Source organism: Mirounga leonina, unplaced genomic scaffold (genome assembly GCF_011800145.1).
Source record: "Mirounga leonina isolate KUSES-001 unplaced genomic scaffold, KU_Mleo_1.0 Mir_173, whole genome shotgun sequence".
In the NCBI taxonomy this organism is placed as follows: Eukaryota; Metazoa; Chordata; class Mammalia; order Carnivora; family Phocidae; genus Mirounga; species Mirounga leonina.
Window position 1 is genome coordinate 11,222,343 of NW_023270447.1, and position 22,256 is coordinate 11,244,598.

At 39.9% G+C, this 22,256-nt stretch overlaps 2 long non-coding RNA genes across 2 annotated transcripts; one reads left to right on the forward strand and one right to left on the reverse strand.

Moving 5' to 3' along the window:
• Nucleotides 1-3,704: 3,704 nt before the first annotated feature.
• LOC118019100 lies at nucleotides 3,705-17,359 on the reverse strand. Its single transcript, XR_004681567.1, has 3 exons — nucleotides 17,079-17,359; nucleotides 9,832-9,912; nucleotides 3,705-3,923 (listed from the first exon to the last, which is right to left on the reverse strand). It is a non-coding gene; the product is annotated as an uncharacterized LOC118019100 (long non-coding RNA).
• LOC118019101 lies at nucleotides 5,315-10,397 on the forward strand. The gene is made up of 2 exons (XR_004681568.1): nucleotides 5,315-5,350; nucleotides 8,305-10,397. It is a non-coding gene; the product is annotated as an uncharacterized LOC118019101 (long non-coding RNA).
• Nucleotides 17,360-22,256: the final 4,897 nt, after the last annotated feature.

Below are 22,256 nucleotides of genomic sequence, written 5' to 3' on the forward strand. Positions count from 1 at the left end.
ATTTCCCTGGAATTTAAAACGCCTTCTGAAACGTGGGTCCTTCCATTGTCAGTCATCCCTGCTTTGTCGCTGGGCAGTTGGGCCGGAGCCAGAGGGGAAGGACAGGGCATGGCAGACACATGAGTCTGCAGGGGGGGCGCAAGGCAGGAACCCCAGGGGGAGAGGACAGGACAACAGGTGTGGGCACCCAGGGCACAGGCAAGATGATGTTCTCCCAGCAGGGGACTCGGGGGTGGGGGGAGTGTGGAACACAGGCAAACTACCTGCAGAGCCAACTCATTAAGTTTCATGTGATTTTCCAGAGCTTTCTTCTTTGTTTCTGACTGGCAGACACCCACAGTCACACTTGATTAGAGTATTACTTTCTTCGTTACCAAGGCAGTTTTATTATCGAAACCTGGTGAAATATTACAAAGAAAACTGTCATGATGTGCCACATAAAGAGGCCCAGTGAAGAAAAAGAGCTTCTTCAAAAGAGAAGTCATGATTTAGATCACGTTTTCTCAGTACTAATACTGCTGTCTTCGTGATGCAGAACAGATTTGGGGGGGGAGGAATTTGGAATACTAGTTTTAGGGCGCCTGGGTGGCTCAGTCCCAGACTTTAGGAAGTCTAAAAATTCCTCTCACAGTTAAGTTTCACTTAACCCTGAAAGTTAAGGGTTAAGTGTTTGCCTTTGGTTCAGGTCCTGATCTCAGGGTCCCAGGAGCCCCAGCAGCAGGGAGCCTGCTTCTCCCTCTCCTTTTTCCCCTCCCCCTGGCGCTCTCTCTGTGTCTCAAATACATAAATTAAAAAAAATCTTAAAAAAAAAAGAATACAAGTTTGAATTAAACAATGGTTTCAGCACATGGATAAAAGTGGGGATTTGGGGTTAATTAGGAATGAAATGATGTGGCAGGATCCACTTAAGTAATAGCTCTCCAAGGGCCTGGCATTTCCTGAGGTGGAGGAGCTAAGAGTTTTTAAAATTCTCCCTGCTTCCAAATAGTTAATCCTCAGGAAGTGCCCTTTGTTGAAGTCATTCCTGCTACCTGAGATGGTGAATTTAAAAAAAAACAGGCTTGCTTCAAAGGCAGCATGGAGAGTATAGCACTGTAGTCCTAAATGCTCCCCCGCCCAGATTTCTTTGAGGAGACTTGCCCTCTCCTAGGCCCTTTCATGCTTCGGAACGGCAGAGGTAGTCGGCGTACTGGGTGACATTGTCTTCACGAATGTCCTTGATGTACACAGATGTGCGGAACCAAACTTGAGTGAAGTTTGGAAGACAGGCCCAGGAAGGATTGGATGTGAAAGTATCAGCACAGAAAACACATATAGCATAGTAATCATGCTTTATTCTCCATGAAGTGATCCTTTCCCTCATGCACCACCGCCAGAACTGTTTTTTTCTTTACAACCATTTCTCTTTTAGTTTTTCTTCACTGAAGTTGCCTTGTCCTGACTTGCTCCCTCTATTAGAAAAGACCTATTTATAACATGTATAGCTTTGTTAGGATTGGAAATCTTGACTCATCCATTCTCACTTTTAATAACTACCTAGGCTGAAGATGTGACTCTTGACAAAGTACTCTTGCCGGTACTCAATTTTTGCTCTGGGAAAGACAGAGTGACCAAATTTTATTTCTAAGGCACTAATAAGAGCTAGAAATTATTTTGGAAACAATAATATGCTTAGCCTGTATCTCTGAGATTTCTGCCACTTGACATGCAGGCTCACATGTAAAATAATAGTGAGAATAACATTCGGTGAGAACTTGCTAGGCACCACATAGTGTACATTCTTTACATATATTGACCCACTCATTTTTTACTTTAGGGCTAGTCCTATTAGCATCACCTCAAGGGAAGGGCTAAATGGTTAGTGGTCTGGGTTCAATACATGAACTAAGAATTAAAAGAGGGGAGGGGCACCTGGGTGGCTCAGTGGGTTATGAGGGGAAGGACAGGGCATGGCAGACACATGAGACTCTGACTCTTGGTTTCTGCACGGAGTCTGCTTGAGATCCTCTCTCCCTCTCCTTTTGCCCCTCCCCCCCACTCGCTCTCTCAAATAAATAAATTAAACCTTTAAAAAAAATAAAGGAAGGGAGATTGATTCTGAACAACATGTAGCAGATGCCCCATTGGATCCAGCTGCCCTGGCATGAGGTTGTGTTCTGGGGACAATGGCGAAGCATGTGAGAATCAAAGAAGAAAAGCCTTGAAATGCAAGCGTAAGGAAACATTGTGGATATGACTGTCATCTGGTCCAGTATGGACATCACCTCAGCAGTGGATAGCTGTTTAGCCAGTGCGGGGACTTGACGGTGAGCCCAGTTATGGTGCTAGTGGACTGATGTGCCTTTTCATTCTCTCCTTCCCCTAACATTGAGGGAAAAAATGACCCTTGAATTGAACTGTGAAAGCCCTTGTTATTCTCAGACAATTCAGGATTAGGATGGGATGCCATTTTTAGGAAATGGATGCTAGACTTCCTGCTGGGGCCAATGCAGTTTCTAGCAACAAGTTGGAAAGGTAAAGCTGGTCTGACTGTATTTATGCCAGAAGTTGGAAGAAGGTCTTACATCTATGAATAGACATTTCTATGGGTCATTACCTTGTCCAGCAATCTCCAGTGAGTTCCCACTGTATATGGTATTAACCTTCAATTCTTCATACCAGCTTCCAATGTTTTTCTAGTTGTTCTTTTGGGATCTAATATAGATCTTTTGTTGGATCTAAGAAGTCTCCTTTCTGTTCCCTGAATATGCTGTGCTTTCTGATTTGAAGCTTTGCTCCTGACTTATTCTGTGGCTTTTGAAAGGAATATCTCTTCCCCTCCCACTATCCAAATTGTACCCTTCCTCCACTAAAACCCCAGGGCCCTTCATGAAGCTTTTCTTTAGTGCATGTGCATCTTTTCTTTCTTTAAATTCCTGTTGCATTTGCTATCTACTTTGTTCCTCTGTTTCCCTGAGAATAAAGTGCTAATTATCATTAATTACCTACTCTGTATATTTATATCTTTTCACCTTAACAAAGCTTTAAATTCCGAGAGGATAGGGCTTCCAAGACTTACCATTTCCTCTGTATTCTCCACAGAGCAACTTTGATCAAAGGAACAAAAACTATGCACTGAATCAGAAGACTTGAATTTCAATCCTGGCTCTGCCATTTCCTAATTGCGACTTTAGGTGACTTTTTTAAGACTTAGCTTCTTCATCCATAAAATGGAATTAAATTGACAATAGCTATCTCACACGGTTACTGTGAATATTAAACACCAGAAGGTATGGGAAATTAAGTGTGCAAAGACCAGACACATGTAAATTACTAAGAATATTTGCTCATAAAATTTTTTTCAAATGAATGACTATTATTATAACCACACTTTTCTAACCACAGGAAGTTATGTCATTTCAGTTCCTTTCTTAGGGATGCCAGAATATCTCAGAACATGTTGACTTCATTTTAAACATCCCCATTAAAATCATGACCTTCCTTCAAAGCGTCATTTGCTTTCCTGCGCAGTCTGGGCCCTGTCGTTAGTCACATCAAAGACGTGCTATCTGTCATGTTTGGATCCTTCCCCCTGCTGATGTACATTTCCCATCTTGCTATATTTGTCATCTATGGCAAACCACTCCAAAATGTCGTGGCAGTTAAAATAGTAATAATCATTTATTATTTCTCATTGCTTTGTGGGTCAAAAACTTAGGAGTATCTCACGATACTGTAGTCAGAGGTCAGGTGTGGCTCTGTTACCCGAAGACTTAACAGGGGCTGGAAGATCCACTTCCAAGGTGGTTTACTCATATAGCTCTTGGCTAGGCATTTCAGTTCCTTTCCCCATGGTCCTCGTCCTGCTTGAGTTTCCTCCTGGAATTGTAGAGGAGGAAAAAATCTTTTTTCCTTCTACCCTTCTAGGTTCTAGGCTCGGACCCCTGTAACAAAAGAAGATTAACAAGAGATAAACAAGTTTATTAACATGTATATCTTGTATATACATGGGAAATATTTGGGGTTGAGTAATTCAAAGAGGTGGCTAGAATTGGAGTTTAAATACCATCTTTAGCTAAAACAGAAGAAGGGTTTGGGGGAGGCCAGTTATGGGAAGATGAATAGGAAAGCGCAGTAAATAAGTGTAAGGTTTATTACATAGATTTAAGTGTCTTCTCCATTGATAAGAGTCTTTTGTGGTTTAGAGTGATCTTCCTGGTACAAATAGGGAGACATCTTTACAGATGGAGATTTTCTTTATAAATATAAATTTGCCTTACCAAAGGATAACTTCTACTCCATTTTCAGAGCTTCTCCTGTGTTTACTGTTTCTCAAAATAATCTTGAAGCCAAGGAGACATGTTTTGAGGTGGTGCATTCTGGTCTCCTACTGTATGATACTTGGCTTCCCCCCAGAGTGAATGAACTGAGAGAAACTGAAATGCTTTTTATGACCTAGTCTTAGAAGTCACACACTGTCACTTTTGCCATATTGTACTAGTCACCCGGGGCAGGAATAATTCAGTTGGGTGGTGGTGGGATAGTGGTGGTTATCATCAGAGGCCATCTTTGAGACCAGAAACCAATGGTTTCTGTTTCTCCTATTTGAAAAATCTATTAATCCCCTTCCACAAGATCCCTGAATCTCATGCTATTACAGTATCAGCTCAAAGTCCAAAACGGCATCATTTAGGTCAGATCTGGGTAACGCTCCTTAATAATGTTCCTCAAGATCTGAAGACCTGTGAACTAAGGGGACAAGTTTTCCGTCCCCTTAATGCCCAGTATCCAACAATTAAGGGAAAGGCATAGGATAATAGCAATCCAGCTCTTCAAAAAGGAGAGAAAACAGGCGTCACACAGTGGTCTATGGTCTGTGGCAATTCTACAATCCAGCTAGGCCCACACTGCCAGTTCCTTGATTACGGCTCGACTCTATTGCCTGGGAAGGATTCTCCGAGACTCTTGCCTCTGCTCTCTGGGCTCCTGATTCTAACTTCTGAGTCTTCCTTTTTCCTATGAAATGACTAGTATTTGCAGCTGAGTGGTTTTTTTCAACCTGCTTCTCGCCCAAGGTGTTTGGGGATTCAAAGCTCTCTCATTTTGTACTGTCTCCGTCCTTTTAAATCCAAGAAGACATAATTCTTTTTAAAGTTTTGTGAGTTTTTTAAAAAAAATATTTTATTTATTTATTTGACAGAGAGAGACAAAGCAAGAGAAGGAACACAAGCAGGGGGAGTGGGAGAGGGAGAAGCAGGCTTCCTGCGGAGCAGGGAGCCCGATGCGGGGCTCGATTCCAGGACTCTGGGATCATGACCTGAGCCGAAGGCAGACGCTTAACGACTGAGCCACCCAGGCGCCCCAAAGTTTTGTGAGTATTTAATGAATAGATTTATAATCCAGTCTATTAGACTGAAGCTACACAAACACATTTTTTCAAGATAGACTCCCCTTCACCTTGATCTTCCTACAAGGTTACTGAGAGATGTCATCCAGAAAATCAAGAGCCACAGTGACAGGCAAATGAGTGTTTACTTAGGATTAAAGGATTGCAATTCAGGGAGCACAATTCATTTAGATACCTAAATAGTGCTCCTGCTTACAGGAGAAAGCAAGGGGTTTTTATGAGGAAAAGGAAGCAGAGTCAGGGGACTGCATAAGTTAAGAAGAGAAAAAAATGTTTTCTATGTGTGTTTACAAGCTAAGCTACTCTGGGTTATACATCGACTGACCACTGATTCTATTTTCAGAAAGTCCACAACCATCAGTCTTGTGATCAGGATGTCTGTTCTGCTGACTTCTCAAACAATTGCTTAAAACAAGTGCCATTTTGCCTGGTCCAAAGGTTTAGGCCCAGTTCAAACAAAGGTGGATAAGGTAGTTTCTCTATAGTAGTTTCTCTGACTTTATTTTAAAATGGCACCAGTCATGTCAATTTTTCACCAAGACATAACCTTTAAGAGTCTTGGAGGGATTTTTGCTTAAAGGAGCAAATCTGTGTTTCTTAGTCTTAGACCTTAGAGGACCTTTTGTCTGACTGAGTAGTTTTTCTAGGTACTGCCTGAGATCTTTCTAAGGCCTTAAGAAAGGATCGTATGGTTCTCCACTGGATTTGGTCTTTGTCCTGAAGTGATTTCTTAATTTGAGAATCTTGGGAAGGCTGAGAATGGGAGAGTTTCATTTTTGAACTCAGCAAGTCTTGGCTTCTTTATATTTAAACGTTTTTCTTCAGCTCATCTCTCCTCTCGTATTTTACTGTAAGGAGCAAAAAGAAGCCAGGTGGGACTTGTAGCAACCTGCTGGAAATCTCCTTAGCTAGATCCTCTAGCTCATTAGATACGTTTTCTACTTTGCCCATTACTGCAGGCCACAGTACTCCTAACATTTCTGCCACTACATAGCAAGGACACGCTTTCCTCCAGCTTTCAATAACATTTCTCACACTTCCTTTTTTTCTTTTTCTCTTAAAAATAGACTTTATTTTTAGAACAGTTTTAGGTTCACAACAAAATTGTGCAGAAAGTAGAGTTCCCAGGGGCCTTCATCCCCATGATGTAGTTTTGGAATATAGGTGAGGTTTGGTGGGGTGGGGTCTGGAGCCGAGGGCTGAGAAAGAATTCTTGAGACCTCTTTGGTGCAAAAAGGTGGTTTTATTAAAGCATGGGGACAGGACCCCTGGGCGGAAAGTCCTGCACTGGGGTTGTGAGGAGCAATTGGTTATATACTGTGGGGTTGGGGGAGGTAAGGAAAAAGGGAGGTTTTCAAAAAAACTTTCTTATGCTAAAGAGAACCTACAAGATCCTGGAGGCCTTGCCATTGTCAAGGTTGTTTTTCCCTCTAGCAAGGCATTTAACATTAAGACAGTTGGGGGCTTCCTGGAGGAGATGTCACACATGTCCCACCCAGGAGGGCGGGGGTGAGGTTGCAGGGTGTCAGTTTGTGCTTTGTCCTCAGTTAGCCTTCTGCTCCTTCATCACCCACACAGACACAGCTTGCCTACCATCAGCATCCCCCACCACAGTGGTATATTTTTTACAATCGACAAACCTACATTGACACATTACCATCCAAAGTTCGTAGTTTACCTTAGGGTTCACTCTTGGTGTTGTATATTCTATAGGTTTTGTCAAATGTATGGTGACATGTATCCACCATTATAGTATCATGCAGTGTAATTTCACTGCCCTGAAAATCCTCTGTGCTCTGTTTATGCCTCCCTTCCCCCTAATCACTGATTTTTTACTGTCTCCATAGTTTTGCTTTTTCTAGAATGTCATACAGTTGCAATCATAAGTATGTAGCCTTTTCAAACTGGGTTCTTTCACTTAGTGATATGCATTTAAATTTCCTCCATGTCTTTTCATGGCTTGATAGCTCATTTCTTTTTGGTATAGAATAATATTCAATTGTCTGGATGTACCACAGTTTATTTACACATTCAGACACTGTTTTTTATTTTTATTTATTTTATTTTATTTTCACTCACTATCTTTTAAACTCTTACTGAAGCACATCAGGCTTTCATAGCAGTCTCTTCCAAGTCTTTTAGGTTCTTAAAAACATTTTTCTCAAGGTCCTTCCAGTTTCTGTCTATCACCCCATCTCAAGCCACTCACATTTTATTTTATTTTATTATATTATTTATTTATTTTTAAAATTTTATTTATTTATTTGACAGAGAGAGACAAAGCGAGAGAAGGAACACAAGCAGGGGGAGTGGGAGAGGGAGAAGCAGGCTTCCCGCCGAGTAGGGAGCCTGACGCGGGGCTCGATCCCAGGACCCTGGGACCATGACCTGAGCCGAAGGCAGATGCTTAACGACTGAGCCACCCAGGCACCCCAAGCCACTCACATTTTAAATTTTTGTTAGAGTAGCATCCATTTCCAGGTACCTAAATCTATATCAGTTAGGATCTGATCAGAGAACCATTATCTTTCTCTATGTCTGTGTCATGTTTGTGTCCTATGTTCATATCCATATCCACACTACGCCACATCCTCATCCATGTCCACATCCTCATTTTCATCCATACCCAGATCCATACCATATCTATATCTACATCTATATCCATGTCCATATCCACCTATCATCTATATCATCTGTATCTATCTCAGTATCCCTTAGTATATAAACATCAACACACAAAAGGAATTTATTTTAGGGATTTGACATCACGCAATTGTGAGAGCTGATTGCACAATTTACATGAAGCTTTTATTTCTTTGTCTGGTAATGGAGCCTGAAGTTCTCAGAAGAGGCAGTTGAAGGCGAAAAAACACTGAAATGGCCTTGAGTCAGTCCTTTCCTGATTCCCTTTAACTCAGGTGATGGGCATATCTTGCAAGAGAAGCTGGCACTCTTTGTCACAGAGCTAAACGTGCACCTGGCCCAGGATCCGTAGAAGCTGAAGTGGGAGATCTATCTGGAGATGGAGAAGTTGTTCACTTGGCTGCTACCCTGTGCCACCCAAGAGAACAGCATGGAAGCATGATGTCCAGGAGCTGCAGCTATACCTTGAGCCTGACATTGACCTTCCCAGCACAAAAGGAAGATGACTGCTCCTCCTCTTTTGCCTTTCAAATGCTGTCTTTTGTGCTTCAAAGTCACCTAGTCCTACGTAGAGAAGGGAACTCTGGGAGATTTAGCCAAGCTGACATAATACAAATCTACCACACTTGCCTATGTTCTTGTCTTTCCCCATCCCATACATTCTTTATTTCTTTTTTTTTTAAGATTTTATTTATTTATTTGAGAGAGAGAATGAGAGAGAGCACATGAGAGGGGGGAGGGTCAGAGGGAGAAGCAGACTCCCTGCCGAGCAGGGAGCCCGATGCGGGACTCGATCCCGGGACTCCAGGATCATGACCTGAGCCGAAGGCAGTCGCTCAACCGACTGAGCCACCCAGGCGCCCCATTCTTTATTTCTTTTTAACTGCAAGATAAGATGCAAAATTTTTGCATATTGTGTTAACTAAACTCAATGGAATCTTTGTTATTATATGACAGTTTTAAAAATTTTTTTGAAGTTTTGAAGTTTTTTTGAACTGTTTGTTCAACTTGTATTTAGTCCTCATTGAATTCCTTACAGTCTTTTTCTAGTCTCATCAAACCCTTACTTTTTCCTCATGCTTCTCTCTCCTGTTGCTGAAGTTTTTTTTTTTTTAAAGATTTTATTTATTCATTTGAGAGAGAGAGAGCATGAGCCGGGGGCTAGATGTGGGTCTTGATCCCAAGACCCCAAGATCACGTCTTGAGCCAAAGGCAGATGCTTAACTGACTGAGACACCCAGGCATCCTTTCTCCTGTTACCAATGTTAATTAAAGTAAAGGGATGTAGGCTAGATCTGTGGTTCTCAAACTTTAGGGTGATTGAGACTCAGCTAGAGGCCTTATGAAGACAGAGATTGCTGGGTCCCACCCCCAAGATTTTTAATTCCACAGGCCTAGGGAGATGAGAAGAATGTCCTTCTGGCAAGTTCCAATGTGAGGCCAGACTGCAAAGGTTTTAGTGGTGAGCTAAGGATGGGGATGGAGATTGAACCAAGGTAGGCTGAGCATAGTACTATGGTAATAACAGGGTTTTGGGGAGAGACCCCGTGTTTTAAACATTTGGATGGCTCCCTTGGCCCTGGTGTCATACAACTTGCCTGCTACATCTAGGGTTAGCTTTACGGGTTTCTAGGAAGATCTTAAACCTATTCCATGTGTATTTTGGTTTTAGCAAAAAAAAACACACAAAAAACAACCCCCCCCCCAAAACAAAACAAAACAACAAGACATACTGGAATAAATGCATATCCAGACCCTTGATGAGATGGTGAAGACATGAGGAAAAGAAGTTCAGATCTTACCAACTTGATGTAGCCATCTGGAGATTACTTTCTTGTGGAGCTGTTTCATGTTTGTGGCAGCTGATGTCAGGCCTATAAATGCTGCAAATCCACAGGGAAAATTTTCATACTTAAAAAAAATGATTTTCCCAATTTTTACTCATATGTGGGCAAGAATATTTGTTCTGACTGTACCTGAGATTCACATCCATACTTGAGCCTCTGCCTTCTCTGACATTGAGTAGTTCTGATGTAAGTGAGCAAGAGGCAGTTTTAGCAAAAGACACAGACAGGTATGATAAACTTTAAAGTGGCTTCACTTGCTAATAAAAAGGACAGTAGACCTAGGAGTCAGGAGACAAGTTCTAGCTCCAGGTCTGCTATTAACATGCTGCAAGATTTGAGCAAGTTGCTTAAATTATCTGGTCTCAGTTTTCTAGACTGTAAAATAAAGGGGATGGATGAGATAATTTCAAAGGTACCAAATCTAAAATTCAATGACAGTTTTAATTGGAAAACAGGTTCATTAAGCAACAGGATTGATGTCTTTATTCTGAGAAGTAATACAGAGACATATTAGAAATGAACAAATTTTGAAAAATAGATTGAAATGGTCTGTTGTAGCTTCAGAACTTTAATCAGATTCTTACAGGACAAACTAATCTGCTAACTGGTTTTAGGTGAGTTGAACTTTTTGAGGAAGGTTGAGAGGGCTGGTTGTACTCCCAGGCACGACCGTCTCTTGTTTTATGTGATTTCCTCTCATGGGTCAATGTCAACAACCGGGCACATACAAAGAAAGCCATTGAGTTAAGGTTTCAATGCATAAGTGACTGTGGCAGGGTAAGTTTTGGTGGTGGAATTTGATAAAGCATCTTGATTGTTTACTTATGACCTTCATCATATTGAAACTTAATTATAAATAGCTCTGAACAAATTTGACATTGAATGTCCTCTGAAGGCATCCTGTTGGAATTTAGTTACATCACTTGGTGATGATAACAGCCTGAAACAATTTTTAACCTAATTTTTTCAATTTAAAGACATTGAAAATGTAAATTTTTATTTAGTGTTTTTGGGAATGGAAGATGAATTCAAAAATAGCTAATTTTTTTCCCCAAGGAGAAATGAAGATTTATAAGCAAAATGTAGATGAAAGAACTCTCTTCTTACTTTTACTATTTTAACTAGTGAGAAGGAGAAACCCAGAACAATCCGTCTGAGAGAGAGATGTGGATTTATAGGGCTTTGATGAGACAGGTAGGCCAATTCTTAAAAAACTACGGATAGAGGTTGTTTTTGACTCACTCCTCCTATCTCCTTTATTTATTTCCAAACAGTTTAATAAGGGTCTGCCAAGTGTAAGGAACCTATGTGCTGGAGCCTATTTCAATTCCTTTGTGTTTTTCAGCTAGGATATAAATACATATGATGAATTTTTAATGGCAACATGACAAAGTAGAAAAGAGCCCTGAAGTGAGCATGGTCCAAGAGGAGGAGATTTAAGGAGTCTTTAAAATTGTATTCAATCAGGGATGCCTGGGTGGCTCAGTTGGTTAAGCATCTGCCTTAAGCTCAGGTCATGATCCCAGGGTCCTGGGATCGAGTCCTGCATTGGACTTCTTGCTCAGCAGGGAGCCTGCTTGTTGCTCTGCCTGCCACTCCACCTGCTTGTGCTCTCTTTGTCTCTGACAAATAAGTAAATAAAATCTTAAAAAAAATCATAATCATCCAGGGGCGCCTGGGTAGCTCAGTTGGTTGAGCACCTGACTCTTGGTTTGGGCTCAGGTCATTATCTCAGGGTTGTGAGATGGAACCCTTGCATGGAGCCCCACATGGAGATTCCCACTCAGCGTGGAGTCTGCTTATTTCTCTCTCTCCCGCATCTGTCTGCCCCTCCCCCAATAAATAAATAAATAATCTTAAAAAAATTGTGATCATCCAAGTGTGTGTGATTTTTTTGTTTGTATTTTCAATTTTTAGAAATGGAATGGTTCCACAATAATATTGAGCATATAATATTAGTTTTCTTCTCCCATTTTACAAAAGTTTGTAGACAAGTATCATTATCTCTATTTTTTAAATTAAAAAAAAAATGGCTGAGCCTCATTGTTTAAATAATTTATCCAAGATCAAAAACCTAGTGAGTGGTGAAAAAGGGATTCACACTCAGGTCTACTAATAGGAAATCTCATCTATCACACCTTATTTCCACTGATTCTAGGTCCAGGAACAGGGTAGATTACTAGATGTAGCCCCTTAAATCAGAAGCCTCTTCATTAATCTGGACCATTAGAAAAGTCCATTTTATATAAAAACTGCAAAGAAGCTTTTGACTATCATGCTCCTCCCTGCTTTTCCCCTACTGTATCCTCATCCCTGACAAATAAGGGGAGAGGAATTTATAGAATTGTAGTCTTTGCAAAACCAAGCTGGCTGATTTAGGAGACTATCACCCTAAAAACAGATCCTGTTGGAAGGAAAACTATGCACAGTTCCACAAAGCGCCCTTGCCATGCCTTGATTAGTGGTTAAGATATGATCTTGACAGGACTGGCTATATAACTTTCAGTGTTCAGTACAAAATGAAAACGAGGGGCCCCTTGTTCAAAAGTTATTAGGAACTTCAAGACAGAGACAGCAGAGCATAAAACCAAATGTGGGGCCTTTGTCAGTGTGGAGCCCTGGGTGTCTGCACAGGTTGCATACCTGTGAATTTGGTTCTGGATCTTGAACTCAAAGAAAGAATTACCTCTCCTGGTTCTTTTTATTGATCTACATTGAAGATAGCTTGATATACAGGTTATAGGTTATCTCTATTAATAAGGTTGTGGAATGAAGAGTAAAGGTGACATTAAATTTTTTAAAATTTTAGTCTGCATGATATTTACAGACACAAATAAGCTCTAGAATGGTTTTCTATCATTTTGTCCTTTTCTGGTGGGGGGCAAAGACAAGAGTGGGAAAATGTATTTTAATAAACGGATAATGAATCCACAATGAGCTCAGCTGTTCAGAAACTATATATGATTTCATGGACAGAGGAGGTAATAGCAACATAAAAATGCATTTTATTTATATTGACACTCTAATATTTTTTCCATGTTCTCTCTTTGGATGAGAGGACAAAAGGTAGGCTGCACATAAATTACACAGTTGAGTAGTTGAAAATGCCTACTTAGGGCGCCTGGGTGGCTCAGTTGGTTAAGCGACTGCCTTTGGCTCAGGTCATGATCCTGGAGTCCCGGGATCGAGTCCCGCATCGGGCTCCCTGCTCGGCGGGGAGTCTGCTTCTCCCTCTGACCCTCCCCCCTCTCATGTGCTCTCTCTCTCATTCTCTCTCTGTCAAATAAATAAATAAAATAAAATCTTAAAAAAAAAAAAAGAAAATGCCTACTTAATTGTCTTTAGACTCTCTGGAGCTGTAGGGAAAAGTAAAAAAATGAAAGAAACAGCCTTGCCTTTTGAAGAACTGACGAGTTAGTTTACATTTCAGGAAACAGATTTAGAAAAATACCCAAGAAAGTATGTAGCTGAACTTGAAGAAGATTGAGGATGATATAAGAATAACTTCCTAATTTTTTAGGAACAATTTACCTAAACCAGAAATTCAATGGAAAGAGTATCATGTAAAATATATGACATAGAAAAGAAGGGCTTTGCTAATAATTCTGAGAGACCATCACTTAATTTTTCTTAAAATTAATAGCCTAGTGCTCTTATATTTGAGATACATGAGGCTTTAAAGTAGGACAGAGAAGTTGCTCATTAGTATTTGCAGAAGTTTGAATGTGCTTTGTAGAGAATTACCACATTCTTCATTTGAAATTAGTTTGTCATTATGAATTACCTACATTGGCTACAAATACCCTCAAGACAAAAAGCGCTTTAACCTGGTAATTTTTGTATGTAAGTAATGCAACACTATTCACAGATAATGTTAGCTGAACAATAATTGACCCAAGGCCCTCCAGTCATGAATTATTGTAGACATTTTTAGAGAGGCTTTTAACTAGCATGGTTTTAAAAATTATGATAATACACTATTAATGCTACAATCTCATTTATAGCTGAATTGGTTTAAGAATGTTTTTTATTCTGCAGTCTATATTATAGTATTTTAAAAGGTCCCTGAAGATAGTTTGGCAGTTTCTCATAAAGCTAAACATAGATTTACAAGATGACCCAGCAATTACACTCCTAGGTATTTCCTAACCGAGATACCACCTCACACCAGTCAGAATGAATTGAGACTTATAATCAAACACAAACCTGCATGTGAATGTCTATAGAAGTTTTATTCATAATCACTAAAAACTGATGTTTTTCAGCTGGAAAATGGATAAACTGTGGTATATCCATTCAATAGTACACTCCTCAGCAATAAAAAGGAATGAGCAATTGATTTACCCAGCAACATGATGAATCTTAAAAACACATTCTACAAGTGAAAGAAGCTAGCTCCCATGGGCTACATATCGTGTCATTCCATTCATATCACATTCTGGAAAAGGCAAAACTGCAGTGGCAGAAAACAGATCAGGGTTGCCAGGGGTTGGCTGATGGGGGCAGTTGTTGACTACAGAGAGGATATACAGGAAAAATTTAGGGTGATAGAACTGTTCTGTATGCCATTGGGATGGTAGATGTATAACCTTATGTGTTTTTCAAAATCTATGGAACTGCACATCACATATAGTGAACTTTAATCTATGCAAATTGTAAAAAAAAGTCCACCAGGATATTAGAGATTCCCAAGATGGAATGCAGACTTTGACCAATGATTCTAACTATAGTACAAATGTACAACATAACAACACCAGTGTATGGGGGAAAAAAAGCTGATCTAAGTTGGAAAATGGAGTTTTGGCTCAAAACTGTTAAAAGTGAAGACAAAAGAACTATATACATACTGTATTCTAGGTGATTTTGTTTTTCAAGGAGGTATGGGTTAACAATTATGAAACTGCTTTACATTTACACTGATACTGAACAAAGCAAGTGGGTAGTGGATGGTGGGTGCCATATTTCTCACTGTTGGAGTGGGAGGTTACAAGAGGGGAAGGCTAGAATGAATCCTATGGTCCTGGATTAGAGTTGAAGACATCAGTCTGAATTCACATAGGGCTTAATATACACCCAGATGGGTTAATATAGAAAAAAATTTAGACATGTGTTCTACATATAGGTTAACATACATATATTACTTAGCTTTGTCCACTAAGAGTCTAAGAAGCAGTGATATCCCAGGAGACATAAGCACCATCCGTGCACATACCTTGGTTTCTAAATGTCATTTTGCTATACAAGCAGCTAGGAGTCCTTGGATAAATGGTTGATTGCAGGACTGGGCAGGGAAAACACAAGACAAGCCTGGAGCATCTCATGGGACCAAAAAGTAAAGACATGCTCAAAAAGTAAAGGATTGAGTGTGTCAAAGGGACAGGAGCTAAACTGAAGGAATGCACATTGACCAAAGTAGAATAATCTGAGCCCCAAGATAAATAGCATAATATAGTATTATACTATGAAATACAAAGGAGATATACATATATTAATAATCATATACATAAATGATTGAATAAAAAAGTAAATAAGGAAGAAAAGACAAATCTTTCTAGCAGAATTCCAAATAATTTAGGTAAGTACTTTCTTTTCCCCTTTTTAAATGTGGTTGGACTTACGGACTCACTTTCAAAGGAAAGAGTAAGGAATGAGAAAAATAATAACTTTATTGTAGAGAAACCTGGCAAACCCTACTGTAACCATGTGATCAAGGTTATCACCACCAATGTCAGGTGCAAATCACATACCCTTGATACGATGTAATGAGAAGGGCGCTTCACCTCTGTGGCATTCTTTCCAAAAACCCATAACCCCCGTCTAATCATGAGAAAAACGCTGGACAAAGCCAATTTTGAGGATACTGTATAAAATACATACTCCTTTAAACTCTAAAGGTCATGAAAAACGAAGAAAGACTGAGAAACTGTCACAGACCAGAGGGCACTAATGTGATGTGATGACTACATACAGTGTGGTACCCTGGTTTGGGTTCTAGAACAGAGAAAGAACCCTGATGGGAGAATGAGATTGAAATCTGAAAAAAAGTCTAGAGTTTACTTCGTAATAATGTACCAATCTTGGCTTCTTAGTCTTGAGAAATGTCCCATGGTAAGATGGTAACATTTAAAGGAAACTGAAACTGGGTAAGGGAGATATACTAGAACTCTCTGTACTATCCTCACTACTTGTCTGTAATCTTAAAGATATTAAAACATAACAAATTTATTTAAAAAAACTGCCCTGTTGTTAAAATATGAATTGATTAGTTAGTTGTTGAATTTATTCAAGAGATAGCTGCTGAAGCCTACAATCTCTAGTCACTGATAAAACAATGAACATGTCAGATGCTGTCCTGTCCTCCTGAACTTAGAGTTGAGTGGTGGATAAAGACAATAGGGAAGTTCAAAACAATCTGATAAGCACTTTGAGAAAGTGCCAGAGGTTTAAAAAATATTTTTTCCCCTATATTGAAATTAACAGACATGTGCATTAACTAGATCCTGGAACATAGAAAACATATTAGTCCAAAAATAATATTGATTATTTTTTATATTGGGTAATCCTTAAACTCTGAATGATTTGCCAAGTATTTCAAAGGTTTTTATCGGGGAAATTTGGGGATATTCTTTAATTTATTATACTTTGTCCATCAAAGAATTACTGCCTTACCAGGTAGAGAGCTGTTTCCTTTTTTCAAATACAAAATGGAAAATCAGAGCATACATACTTTAGAATATCTTTCAATTTTAAAAGTTAGTGAGCTTTGTCAAATATGTGACATTTTCTTGCCTGTTTATTAAACCAATGATAAAAGTTTACTTATCGATCATATAAAAATAAACATGATCATGTTTTCCCTTCATCATCAAGATTCCTATTTCTTCAGTTTATCTGAAATAGAAAAATGTATCCCAAAGAAGGAAGATATTCTCACAGTGAAAAAGGGAAAAAAAACCCATATATTCTCATACCTCAAAAGAATGAAAAACCTTGTAACCTTCCTAAGAAGACGGGGCCCTGAAATGCAGGCCCCAAATCACAGACTCTACACTTGCACCCCTAGTCAGGCTATCCTAGCTCTCCCAAACCTCAGGAATGGGTATTTTAAAAGGAAATACTTTTTTGTGGATTTGCAATTTCTCTCTGCAAAGAAATTCATTATCAGTTTGAAAGCGCTTGTGGGGTTAAAAGTCAAGACTTACTTGGGAACGCTGGATGATAGACATCCCGTGTCTCTCTCTTGTTGAGAGGTAATCTCACAAAGGATTCATAGTCTACAGCTGCACATGGAGGCGGCTTCTCTGAGGGGCTCAAACTTGTATGTACGGCAAGTGGAGAGATTGGACGAGTGAATAAGACACATTATGGACAGTCCTGACATCCGCGCCTATAGTTACAGACAGAGAGGTTTCAGAACCAGAGGCTGGAATCTGAAGTGAGAATGAAAAACCACAAGGCGGGAGTTCCCAAGAATGGGAAGGAAGGGGGAGGGACAGTGGCCAGATTTCCTCTAAAGTAGAAGAGACAATAGAGAAGGTATTTCTAATGGGGTAGGAGGACAAAAACAAAACAAACCAAACCAGAGAGCAAAGCAAACCAAACTGAACTATTTTTGGTGGAAGCAAACCTGTTACATATCACTCTTTTGAAAATTACCTCATTGCTGGATTATTTCATTTAGGCTTCTCTTTTCCCTCCCTGCCACTGATTTCTCTCTCTTTCAGTTTATTCTGCAAAGTACTTCCTAAATGACCTTCCAAAGACATCTTAGTGACAATATAAACTTCATGATCAAAAACTTTCCATGACTTGTCATTGTCCCAGAAAGAAAATCCAAACACTTCAACTTTGGTTTTCAAATCTTTAGATCATTAAACAAATCACAAAATTTTCTTGGGCATTGTTTTTTTTTTCATCCATAAAATGACATTGACATATAGAAGCTCATAGATTATCTTAGTAGCCTAGGGCAGATATGTATATCTAATCATTTTTAAATGGTTCAAAAGTAGTATTTTGCTATATCTAACTATTATCTATCTCTCTATCATCTCTCTCTCAGTAGAATTAGTGGTAGTTTGTATTTAGGGTGGATACAAATACAGGGTGTGAATTGTTCTGGTTTCCAATGTTACATTGATTTACCTATACAAGTGGTTTTGATTTTAGTTACCTCGTTTGAAACATGCAAAATAAACAAACCTAATAGCCAAGAGAAAAATAATCACATTTCTACTATTTATTTGGACTTAGACCAATTCTTTTTTTTTTTTTTTTAAGATTTTATTTATTTATTTGACAGAGAGAGACACAGCAAGAGAAGGAATACAAGCAGGGGGAATGGGAGAGGGAGAAGCAGGCCTCCCGCGGAGCAGGGAGCCCGATGCGAGGCTCCATCCCAGGACCCCGGGATCATGACCTGAGCCGAAGGCAAACGCTTAACGACTGAGCCACCCAGGTGCCCCGGACTTAGACCAATTCTGACAACAATAAAAAATGAGAATGCTTTTAGGTGCCTGCTATATATTTTCAGGAGATTTAGTAAATAATTGGTTTAACTTAGTCTTGTCTTGTGATCTTCAAAAATCTTTCCAGCAACCCCCCTGATAGCATCTGCTTCCAGTACGGTTAATTATAAAACAATTAGGTTCTAATGAGGCTTTTGCTTCCTTACCCTGTTTACCAGCACAGTTTCAACATCCTTCTATTGATACGAAACGTGTGGAAACTTCATTTTTTTTCCTTTTCTTTTAAATCTTGATTCTGGAAGCCCTGGTAGAATAGTTAACGAGATTTCTTAAGAGTGAATAGGGAAGTCTTTTTTTCTCTTTTGGTTTTGATGGTACACAAATTAACTCGTTTCCTCTCCTGAGCTGGGAATTCCGAAAAAGGAACCTGTTGGAAATATGAACATTCCTGTTCTTCCTGACTCTTAGTTTCTTTAGAAAATGTTTACGTTACATAACTTTTACTAAGAGGAGAATGGAGGTAGGATTTACCAAGCGTGGTTGTTAATGAAGAACAACATAGAATCACTAATCACGTGACGAACAATATAAACAGCATTGCTTACAGAAATGGTGTAAGTCCAAAGAAGAATTTTAAGTTTAACTCAGGTTGCCACTGAAAGAAGGATATCAATAGTTGCCAGGTACCTACTATGTGTCAGGCATGATGTGAGGCATCCCCCCCCCCATATTACATCTCATCTAATTCTTTTTTTTTTTTTTTAAAGATTTTATTTATTTATTTGAGAGAGAGAATGAGAGAGAGAGCACATGAGAGGGGGGAGGGTCAGAGGGAGAAGCAGACTCCCTGCCGAGCAGGGAGCCCGATGCGGGACTCGATCCCGGGACTCCAGGATCATGACCTGAGCCGAAGGCAGTCGCTTAACCAACTGAGCCACCCAGGCGCCCTCATCTCATCTAATTCTTAGTGTAATCCTATGGCTGGGTAGTTTTTCAATATAGATTATCAGAGATAAGGAAGTTGAGATTTAGGGAATTTTAATAACATGTTCAAGATCACACATTTACTGAATTTCCGGGCTTAGATTGGAAACCACTTTTGTGTGATGCAAAACTGGGATGCAATTTCTGCTATAGCACACTGTCTTTGTTGGTGTTTTTATATACACCAGAGTCTGGTTTCCTGCCTTATGGAACTAGCTTAGTAATCTCAATTTTTCAGGAATGAACGGGCTAGGGGCACCTGGGTGGCTCAGTTGGTTAAGCAACTGACTTCGGCTCAGGTCATGATCTCAGGGTCCTGGGATGAGCCCCTCGGTGTCGTCGGGCTCCCCACTGAGCGGGGGAGTCTGCTTGTCCCTCTGCCCACCCCCTCACCCCAGTTGGTTCTCTCTCTCTCTCTTTCAAATACATAAATAAAAATCTTTAAAAAAAAAAGAATGAGGGGCGCCTGGGTGGCTCAGTTGGTTAAGCGACTGCCTTCGGCTCAGGTCATGATCCCAGGGTTCTGGGATCGAGTCCCACATCAGGCTCCCTGCTCGGCGGGGAGTCTGCTTCTCCCACTCCCACTCCCCCTGCTTGTGTTCCTGCTCTCGCTGTCTCTGTCTCTGTCAAATAAATAAATAAAATCTTAAAAAAAAAAAGAATGAATGGGCTAATGAATTACTAATTGTAAAGTATTCTGGTACTTGTAGAGAAAATGTAATTATTGAAAGAAAAATCATGACATTTTATAGTTACCTCCTCAGATTTTTTTGTTGCTCAAACAAACCCAGGATAACGTATGATGCTATCTGTATTCCCTCTTTAGTGGTGTGAATTAATGGAAAGCAAATGGCCACTGCAAGCATTTCTGAACACCGTTAAGTCATGCTTCCCTGCTGCTAACTTTTCATAAACTTTTAGATTCATGGGGACATAAAGGCCAAACTGCTGTCTTATTAAATTCTCCTTTGATAACAATATGTAGGATTCAAATGAAGAAAATGTTAAAGGTCTATAAGGACCTATCTGGGTTTTCTATCCCTGCTTCAGGAGAGTGCCTCTATAGGATATAAAGAAAAAAGAACTTGCACAACTATATACATAACAGGGCGGCAATTATATACCATATAATATAAAATAAATATATATATATGCACACGTAGAGGAAAGACCTGAAATGAATATGCCAAAATGTGAATTATTGATCATCTGTAGGCCAAGAGCTCATAGGGCAATTCTATTTCATTTAAAAAAATATTTTTCTGCACTTTCTAATTTTTTAAAAGAAAAATGTGTTTTTTTTTCCCCCTGTCATCAGAAGGATGCGATGAATTTCATCTATATTTTAAAAAGATACGTTCTTTTGAAAGCAGTTTTGGTGGAGCATGAGGGTGAGACTATCTCAAAGGGAAACAATCTTGTTTATAAGAGAACTCAGCTTTAAAATGGAAGCAAGGCATTTGTCTCTCCGATGCCATGGCAACCAGAAGAAAACCGCAAAGTCCAACAATGGTATAAAAATGTGCCTCCAGAGTGGGTAAGAAGGAGGCAACCTTGGACCTCTTTTTTTGTTTCCATTTCCCCTAGAACAGAAGGCTGCATTGTGTTTTTCTAGCTGACTCTATCGCTTTCCAGCTAGGCTGCTGTGATAGGAAAGAACAAACAATAATAATAACCCTTTCCTCATGACGTTTGGGTCTTTCCAAAAAATTGTGTGCTTTCTCTGTGCAGAAAAGCATAGCTTCTTTTGATTTAGTTTTCTCTACCTTACCTCCCCTTGATATCTTCAAATTCAGTCACTTTTATGATGAAGTTTCTCAATCCGTTATACATCTCACCCTCAGAATTCCCCTTGGTTTGCCCTCCTTTTTGAGGCTGCAGGGCTGAGTTGATCTTTTCTTTGTGGTCGCTGTTTTCTTCACACCCAAGAGTTCCTTCTGAGAATGTTCTCCTGCCTCAGACCTCAGTGTTTCTGTTGGTCTCCAGTGACTTGGCTGTCTGATACTCTCTTTTCTTTTGGAAAAAAAAAAATTTTTTTTTAACCTAGTTTTATTCTTCAGATAAATCAAATTCCTCCAGAGCTACTAAAGATCACTAAGGGTCCTCATTTTGGGAGGACAAATTCAAATATTTTGATGATAGAGGTTGCCAAGGGAATTCTTCCTCATTAGACTTTCTCCTGTGGCCTGTTTCATATTCCCCTACTACCATGAGAGCAGGGTCAAAATGGTAAGAACTGCTGACTTCTGTGTTGGATTTTACTGTAAGGTTTTGTGTGTTTGGGTGTAAAAACTTTTGTTAATTCAGAAGCAACCAGCAACCTGAGCAAGTGGCCCTCAGTTTTACCTCAAACCAATGCTCTTCAACTAATACAAAGAAAAGGAATTGGGGAGACACTCATCAGGACAAACAGAAAAGTAATTTTTTTTTAAGATTTTTATTTATTTATTTGTCAGAGAGAGAGAGAGAGAGAGCACAAGCAGGGGGAGCAGCAGAGGGAGAGGGAGAAGCAGGCTCCTCACTGAGCAGGGAGCCCGACTCGGGACTCGATCCCAGGACCCTGGGATCATGACCTGAGCCGAAGGCAGACACTTATCGACTGAGCCACCCAGGCGTCCCCAGGAAAGTAACCTTAAAGAATTTCTGGTCTTTGGGGAGGCTGGGTGGCTCCCGAGTTGGGCTCTTGCTTCGCAGAGGGCCTGCTTCTGCTGCTCCCTGTGCTTGTGCTTTCTCTCTCTCTCTCAAATAAATAAATAAAATCTTTTTTAAAAAATTGCTGGTCTTGGGGCGCCTGGGTGGCTCAGTTGGTTAAACGACTGCCTTCGGCTCAGGTCATGATCCTGGAGGCCCGGGATTGAGTCCCGCATCGGGCTCTCTGCTCAGCAAGGGGTCTGCTTCTCCCTCTGACCCTCCCCCCTCTCATGCTCT